This window comes from Macrobrachium nipponense, chromosome 12 (genome assembly GCF_015104395.2).
Source record: "Macrobrachium nipponense isolate FS-2020 chromosome 12, ASM1510439v2, whole genome shotgun sequence".
Lineage (NCBI taxonomy): Eukaryota > Metazoa > Arthropoda > Malacostraca > Decapoda > Palaemonidae > Macrobrachium > Macrobrachium nipponense.
In genome coordinates this window covers 23,788,910-23,798,497 of record NC_087205.1, presented here as the reverse complement: position 1 = coordinate 23,798,497, position 9,588 = coordinate 23,788,910, and the positions used below count along the sequence as shown (strand labels likewise).

The 9,588-nt window shown below is 37.3% G+C and overlaps 1 long non-coding RNA gene across 1 annotated transcript; it reads right to left on the bottom strand.

The window, feature by feature from the left end:
- Positions 1 to 508: 508 nt before the first annotated feature.
- LOC135224967 (uncharacterized) lies at positions 509 to 9,232 on the bottom strand. Its single transcript, XR_010316849.1, has 3 exons — positions 9,090 to 9,232; positions 732 to 2,911; positions 509 to 586 (listed from the first exon to the last, which is right to left on the bottom strand). It is a non-coding gene; the product is annotated as an uncharacterized LOC135224967 (long non-coding RNA).
- Positions 9,233 to 9,588: the final 356 nt, after the last annotated feature.

Below are 9,588 nucleotides of genomic sequence, written 5' to 3'. Positions count from 1 at the left end.
GGGCCTCAATCCTCCACCTAACTAAAGCTATACAGACAAGGAATACGATAACACTATAAATTTTAAGGTGGTGAAACATTGATGTAAAAATAAAACACGAAACTCAATGCAGTATTTTAATAAAGTATTAAGTACGAACAACCATTATTAAATTAACCAGCTCCTCTTTAGTTTCAATCTTTGTTATCGGCTTTCGACTCTGCATCATAACCTGTAATTCCAGACAGTTACATTATTAACATGAATTAACACTGAATAACTTTAAAAATTAATACTTTAAATGCACCAACTTTAATATGAAAACTATATCGCTCAATCTACGAGCAATACACAAGAATCCTTAATTAACAATAGAGGATAAATAGGTCAGGTTACAAATAGCGGTCGTTACTGCGCCCTGGTAAGCCTACCACACTTACAGTAAACAAGGAGGAAAGGTACCTAATTACAGTTAGACCAACAATGTCAAATATTCTCACAACATATATCAGTAACAAATTAATAACCCACCAGCGGAAACACCATCCGTATAACGGGCTAAGACTGACCGATACAATCCAACTATAACACTAACACTCGCCGAACTCTACGAGAAAAAAAAGTAACGAAACTATTACGATGCATAATGCATGAAAAGTTATGTAACTTGTCCTTGCAGAGTTATTTTATAGTTATTTTTAGGTCACGTCAGGACTTCCGAAACCTCAACTAAAAGACACTAATGGCCTTACCTTAGCTAAAGGGCGAAGCATGAATGGCTTAAGTGATGGGTTTTCTATCGATCATACGCTCCGTGCAGGATGCAAAGTCCAGAGATGGAGAGAGAGAGGGAGAGCCTGTATTTAGTGAAGAGCCATTTTCGGAATCAAAGCACAAACGTCGACAGGATCCATTTGTAATAAATCTGTCTTCCTCTCAGCACGTCTGCTTAGCGCTCTTCATCGCAGCCCAGCACTCACGGTGTCCATAAGGGTTGCACGGGTGAATATACCTGAAGCTACAGTCCCAGAATTCACCGACGACCATTTCACCGCCGTCTCACACGTTAGCTCGGAAACCAAAACAAAGATTAGCTCCCGAGAAATATTGCTTGTCTTGGTCCTTAAGACCACCCAACAACAGATAAGCCATTATGCAAACTAGCTTTAAATTACATTCCAAAAGCCTGTAAAGACATTTTATCTAAAACAGTCATACACACAACATATAACAGCGAAGTTACCCCACTCAAGTCAACACAAACTGCGTGAGAAAATATAGAAAGAACTGCGTGAGAAAATATTAAAAAAAACTGCGTGAGAAAATATAACAAACTTCGTGAGAAAATATGACAGACAAAACAATTTTATACAGAAAAATAAATTACATGTATTTTTGTACAAAAGCTGTGGGCAAGTTTAAACCAAATTACACATTGGATAAAAGTTTTTGCTGCAAATATTGACAGAGCTGGGTTTCACTTGACATTATTTCGAAGACAAAGGATGAGGCTTACCCGAAGACTTCAGCCTTAAAACAAGATAGAGGAATATAAATGCACCCGGGTACGTAAAACTCGTAAGGTACTCTGTCGAAAAAAAGACAACTACGGGCTGCTCTATGATTAAGATCCCGTGCTGGCTTAAGGCCAGCTTAATCTCAAACAACAAGACGACAACACCTAAATCACGAGGAATAAAGGACGATCACTGGTTCTCTCTATAAGCCCAATGGCTTAAGAGATAAATGAAACCGGGTCCTACAGAAGTTACTACATTAGTTATTTTAAATAACTATCATCTGCTTAGTAAGCTAATATTAATGAGAATATTGCCTTCAAATACATAAATTACACGTGGCGACATTGCTTAAGAATTATCCACAACCGGTACATTTTGTGGATATGAAGAATATGTACCAAAGAACAGACTTTTCAAATCTTAAATCCTTAAGAGTGCATCAAACAAAACTAACATGGCGTTTATTGCATAAAGCATTATGCCAGGCACTCGCCACAAGTTTAGTAAATTTTCAAATTCATATATTCTTGATGACTGCTGTCTTTAGTGTTAACATTTACGTAAATCTGTGACAGGTACTTATTGCAATTCTTGATTGCAGCTTGTCAAGTTCAGTAATCGGCTGTTTGTTACTGCATTTCACTGCTTTTAAACAGCTGATGGTAACCTAGGGGCTATTGGTCGCCCTTTTACTGTGTTGATAGAAAACTAACCTTGTGACCTTAACAGACAGGACAGATTCAGGCATTTGTATTTTGTGATGAACCGTATTCTTTTATTTGCACTTGGTGCTACTTGCTTCCCACGTTTCTAATTCTTATGCTTTACTAATGATTTCTATCATTAAAATTTCACGACGACCTCAAATGATAATTTTTTTTTCACTGCAAGGCACTCATGTCAATACTGATCATGACCCGAGCCACTCATTCACTGCTTATGACCAGTTTAATTCAGTACTGGAATTTCATATATGAAAATCATGATTCGGGGATTCGGTCGCTAACAGATCAGAACTGTAAAGGTACTGAGTCATAGGGACTGAAAACAGGTTGTAAAGCAAAACTTGACAACAACTCTTCACCAAGGAGACTTTAAACCTCTTTATAGTGAAAATATATTCACGAATCAAAGTTAACAATATTAAATTTAACTATTCTTGATCGACAGGATAATTAATGGGATATATGGGATATATGTGTACATTGGCGAGAGACATGGAACCATTCCAGAAATATCTTCAAAGATTCCTTTTATTATGAATTGAAACGCGTAAGCGCTTCATTTATATGGAGGTAGCCACTGAATGATGAGAAAATATTGCCAGACCCTCTCCGGGGTCAAAAACCTTCAGCATTCGTCAAAGTGACCGATTACAAATTTCCGACAGACTAGACTGGATCCTCTCGTCTCTGAAAAAAATTTCATAATTATAAATTTCATATTCCCATGTATAATTTTTGTTAATTTCCCAGATCTTCAGTGAACCAAATCACTGAAAATTAGTTCAACAGACATGTAAGACTATAGGGCAAGATTTCACTAATATAAACGCTTATTTGAGAACTTTGAAATTCAGTGAATCCTCAACAGAAATTTAAACCATATCCAAAATATCAGTCAATTTTTACTCATGCTGAGCCAGGAATTATCGAACTATATCGTTTCGTTTCCCTTATTGTCTTTGCTGACGACAAAACAGTACCTAAACTAATTAACAATTACACATTCTAAAATTCTTTAGGCATTACAACTTCGGTGCAAAGTAAACTTCATGCACTACTTAGTGTCACAGTAACATTACTTTATACTTCAATCCCACAATAAGATGTTAAGTAACCTAATGGTACCCTATCATATCTGGCAGCTGGAAAACATTCCATGACCTAATTAACCACACTATCTAGTGACCTAATGGCACAATCATATTTAGCGTCTAGAAAAAATTTCATAACCTAATTAACCATACTATAGGAGGCTATCAAGTAACCTAATGGCATCCTATCAGAAATTTAGCTGAAAAACACTTAATTACCTAACTAACCACAGTACAGGAAGCTATCAAGTCACCTAATAGCATCCTATCAAATTTATCAGCTGAAAAAATTCATGTCCTAATTAACCACACTACAGGAGGTTATATCAAGTAGCCTAAAGGCATCTGATCAAATTAGCAGCTGAAAAAACTTTCGTTACCTTATTAGCTACACTTGACGAGGTAATCAAAGTTACCTAATGGCATCCTCCATCGGAATTTTAGCAGCTGGAAAACATTCTATAAATTAACAACTCTTGAATATGCTTTTAAGTACGTAACTGGATCCTATCAAATTTAGCTAAATTTTCATAATAGTCATGCTACAGGTGGCTATCAAATAAGGCAAAGGCATCATATTAGAAATATATTAGCCACGTAACATATTGGTGTTCTATAATCTACCAGCTAAAAACCACTACAAATTAATCACAGTACCGAAGGCTATCAAGTCAACTAATGGCATCTGATCAGAAATTTATCAGCTGAAAAAAATATCACCTAACTAACCACACTACAGGATATCAAGTAACAATGACATCTTATAAGAAATTTAGGAAATGAAAAAAATTTAATTCATTTAATTACCTAATTAACCACAGTACAGGAGGTTATCAAGTATCAAGAATCCTAATGGTATCCTATCAAATTAAAAGTTGGAAAACATTTCGAGACCTAGTGCCCAACCCAAACTCACCGGAGGCTGGGCCCTACGTCCCAACCCAACTGACAAAGGGTAGGCCCCTGGCCCCTAGTTCCCCAACCCACCCTTACAGGAGGCTGGCCCCTTAGTCCAAGCCCCCAACTTACAGGAAGGCTTGGCCCTAGTCAACCCAACTACAGGAGGCTGGCCTAGTCCCCCCCAACCCAACTAACAAGGAAGGCTGGCCCCTAGTCCCCCCAACCCCAAACCCTAACCTCAGGAAGGCCCTGGCCTAGTTCCCCCCAACCCACCTACAGGAGGCCCCTTAGGGGCCCTAGTCCCCCAACCCAACCTAATCAGGAGGCTGGGCCCTAGTCAACCCAACCTACAGGAAGGGCGAAGGGGCCTTCCTATTCCCAACCCTAACCTACCAGGGATGCCCTGGGCCTGGTCCCCCCCAACGCCCCAACCTACAGGAAGGGCTTGGCCCCTAGTCCAACCACCCTAACCAGGAGGCTGGCCCCCCGAGTCCCCCCAAAAAACCCAACTTACATGGAGGCTGGCCTAGTCAACCCAACTACAGGAGGCCTGTCCTAGTTCCCGCCCCAACCTACAGGAAGTGGCTGGCCTAGTTCCGACCCAACCTAAACAGAGGAGTGCCTGGCCCCCTAGTCCCCAAACGCCAAACTACCAGGGAATGGCTGGCCCTAGTCAACCCACTAACAGGAGGGGGCTGGTCCTTAAGTCCAAACCCAACTAACAGGAGGCTGAAAACCCTAAGTTCAACGCCCAACTTACAGGAGGCTGAACCTAGTCAACCCGCCCAACCCTTACAGGAGGTCTGGCCTAGTCCAACCAAACTAATGGAAATACTAAGCAGAAAAACATTTTTGAACAGGTTTTGAAAAAAAATTTCATTATTTAACAAAACTGCAGGAGGGTATCCGTAACTGAAAGGCACGCAATTAGTTTAGCGGATTAAATACACTTCATGATCTTATTAACCACACTAATTGAGCTACTGAAAAACATTATCCAATTAACCACACTTCAGGAGGCTATCAAGTGACCTAATGGCATCCTACCAGCTATTTTGTAGGCTACAAAAATTTCATGACCTAGTTAACCATACAACAGATTGCTATAAAGTTATCTAATGGAATCTTATCAAACTTAGGAGCTGAAACGTATTTAAGACCTAATTAACCAAACAACAGATGTTACCACGTAACCTAATGCCATCCTGTCAAATTTTACATCTGGAAAACATTTCATAACCTAATTAACCACAGTACAGAAGGTTATCAAGTAAACTAATGGTTCCCTGTAAGAAATTTAGTAAAAAGGCTACAGGAAGCAATCAAATAACCTAATGGCATCGTACCAAATTTAGGATCTGAAAAATATTTCATGACCTAATTAAACGCACACCAGAGGCCTACCAAGTAAACTTAATAGCTTTCATTCAAATTTAGCAACTAGGAGAAATTTCATCCCAAGTCTACTACTCAACCCCACTACAGGAGGTTTATCAAGTAACCTAATGTTTTCCTACCAGAAATGTATCAGCAGGAAAATCTTTCATATGAACCACACTATAGGAGGAAATCAAGTGACCCAATGACATCCTGTCAAATTCAGGAGCTAAAAAAAATTTTCATGGCCTAATTAACCACACTACGGAGGGCTATCAAGTAACCTAATAGCCTATCATATTTAAAGCTGAAAAACATTTCATGAGCTAATTAACTATTACAAGACGCTATCAGGTAAACTAATGGCATTCTAAAAAAAATTAGCAGCTGAAAAAAATAATTACCTAATTAACCACACTTGGAGGTGGTTACACAGTAACCTATTAGCAACCTACCAGAAATTTATCAGTTGAAAACTATTTCATTACCTAATTAACAATAATACAGGAGGCTATCGAGTTAACCTAACTGCATCCTAGCATAAATTTACCAGCTGCAAAACATTACATGACCTAATTAACCCCAGTACAGGAGACTATCAAGTTAACCTAACTGCATCCTCTCAGAAATTTACCAGCTGCAAAACATTACATGACCTAATTAACCACAGTACATTTTATTAGGTAACCTAAAGGCATCTTACAAGAAATTTACCAGTTGGCTTTTGAAAACTTAATTAACCACATAACAGCAGGCTATCAAGTAACCCAATGACATCTTTTCAGAAAATTAGTAGCTGGAAAACTTTTCATAACCTAATTAACCAAACCATCAATTAACCTTCTGGCATCCTATTTAAATTTAGAAATTTAAAAATTCATGAGCTAATTAACCACAATACAAGAGGCTATCAAGTAACCTAATTGCATTCTATCAAATTTAGCAGCTGAAAAAATCACATGACCTGATTAACCACACTGCAGGAGCCTATCAAGTGAACTAATGGCATATCAAATTTAGTAGCTGGAAAACATTGCCTTAAGGATAATAGCATTTTAACCCACACTAATATGCCATAACGTAGAGTAAGCTCACATACAAGAATATTGCATAAGGATTAAAGGTCAATAAACAAGCGTAAATTACATTGTATCTTTCTTGCGACAATGATTTACAAATTTAGTCAACTAACACCCCAATATACAGTTCATGGATATTGTTTGGCAATAAGTAAAACCCCTTAAGTGTATCCCCAGTCATTGTTTTCAGTTAAGGCTTTGATAGTTCAATGTTTATGATTACTTATAAGGTAACTTCCTCATTGAAATCTCAACTTTAATAAATTTTTTATTTGTGCATTACAGTGTAAGTACTATAACATAACTATTGCAGAAATTTAGGAATTTCACAGCTCTTATTTACGAGTGTTTGTCACTTCAAATACATTCAAGCCTTTGCACAATCCATGACACAACTAGTTTGATAAAATCTGAAGCTCTCGTAGCAACCAATTTCCTTGATTCCAGGGCCTTGCGAGCCATTATATTTTTTCCATATGTTAACTTATCTCAACCTGTGGGAAAATAAAAAATTACTGAAACATCTGAAAGTTTAAAATAGCAGAATTAGAAGTTTTCAGTATGGAGTAAATCTAACAATGTTTCTCTAAAGTTTTAGATTCTTGACAATTGAGAGATTTGGGGCTTGTGTACGATTAAGTTTTAGCGTTTAGCTTTCCTTCCACCAATGTTTAAAAAAAAGTCTAATCATATAAATATTCTGTACCAACGTAAAAGCCTACTAGCAACTTGACATTGAACTTTTAATACCCCTACATTTCAATTTTCTTCGGTAGCAATACAATCATATGTGAAAAATTTAATTAACCATTCTGCTAACTTTCCCACCTTTACGATACAGTATTTAAAGATTTTCACAAATATACTGTCGCGAAAGAAGCAAGAACCAACATTTTTTACAAATATAAAAAATAATTCCACTTATTACTAAAACTAGAAAACGCGTTATTTTATAATTTAACACATTTGATTTACTTGCACTATTACGCTGCACATTTACAGAGATCGCCAGATTAAATATTTGCAGTTACCTTGAGTTAAATTGATTAGCTTTAAAGTTGCATTTTACCAATTATGAGTCTCAATGACAAAGGTTTCTTTAAAACTGGAAGATTATTTCATTTTGTGGTTATAGCGGAAGGCTCATTTGTACCTACATTAACCTATCATGAAGTAAAAGGCTGGTGTAATCGTCACTGCATGTGCAGCATTTCATATGACGTACATCACTAACCACGATGTAAAATTTAATGCAAGAACAGCAGAAATCATTGCATCAATAAAATTAAACTTTAAATTTTAAATTTAATAAACACTGCCTAGTAGAGGAGAACCTCTTGGGGGTGTTAATTACTTCCTAACTATTTTAAAATTGAAATTGCACGAGTTTAAGCAAAATTGGACAAACAGCTCACGAAAATGGATTTATCTATACTAACTCTGCTCACCACACACAAGTTTCCACTATTAACCTAAATATAAAAAAAGTACTTCAATTTTTTTTAAGACAAAAGCATAAACAATACTGACCAAATACCAACATAATGCATCAAAATAGGTAACTGAATCCTTTAATCATGAGAGGTTATTCAGAACCATTCATTTTACACTTAACACAGCATGAGCTTCCAGCTAATTTGTTATAAATTATAGACATCAAGAACAAAAGTTCAAGAATTGCAGCATCGAATTTTGTACGGCAAAAGTACCAGACATGGCCAATAACCAATCTACCTGACCCAAAATCAACCCAACTTGTCAATAACCAATTCACTTGACCCAAAATCAACCCACCTGGCCAATAACTAACCCACCTGGCCAATAACTAACCCACCTGGACAATAACTAACCCACCTGGCCAATAACTAACCCACCTGGCCATTAAACACTCCACCTGGGCAATAATCAACTAACTTGACCCAAATACAACCCACCTGACCCACAATCAACCCACCTGGCAAATTAGAGTTAAAATAAGCTACATCGCTCCATTAACACAAGCGATGTTAACTTCTCTTTTTCCCAAGTTTTTCGGTTTGATATTTTGATGTACAGCCTTAGAGGCTCAATACACTTAAAGATATTCACGCCACTTGACTAAAGAAGGAATTGCATGCACGTAAAACCCTCTTCAGTGATTCACAAACCTTAAGAACTGCGATTTCAGTTAAATTAGCACGCTACCTTTCAAACTTACGAATATCTGGACTAATTTTTATTTGACATGGAGTTAATTCGAACATTGATGGATACCGAAGGCCACTACCATCATGTAATTACTCTCGCCCTACCACAGAATTTTATATTAAAAAATACCCTACCCTACACCAGAATTCCTATCAATCATTATTAACACTGCAAAGTCTTAACTAAAATATTTAAGTACATTCACTCCATTAAAATACAAAATCGATTTACCTTCACAAAATGGACAAAAAAACGTTCAGATGACCGTACACTGCGAGTAACACAACCCAAAACACACTGTCAAGGGCTGGGGAAAACTGGTTCTTCTTGTCCACTTCGTAGCGTCCTCTAGGGCTAGGCCTTTCGACCAATCACAGGCGTCCACGACATTCCTCTTTTGAAAAGAAGGGAAAAAGGCTTCTGATTGGCTAGGAAAAAATTAAGGAATCTATAGGAGTGCAGTTTCAGATTCAGCAAACGTTACGACGAATACAAAGCCATCTGTTGGTGAAATTTTGAACAACTACGAAAGATCGCATAGAAGAACATGTTTTGCAATAGTCAATATACAAAATGCCTAGAAAAACGACGCGGTTATATAAATGTCAGGATCTCCACGACATCCAACTTCCATCTGTGAACTTCAACAGATGATAAAACGAAAATCCAAAATGCCATATCCACTTTTTCCTATCACATCTCGCCCTGCATCGTAAATAATTTTGCGAGG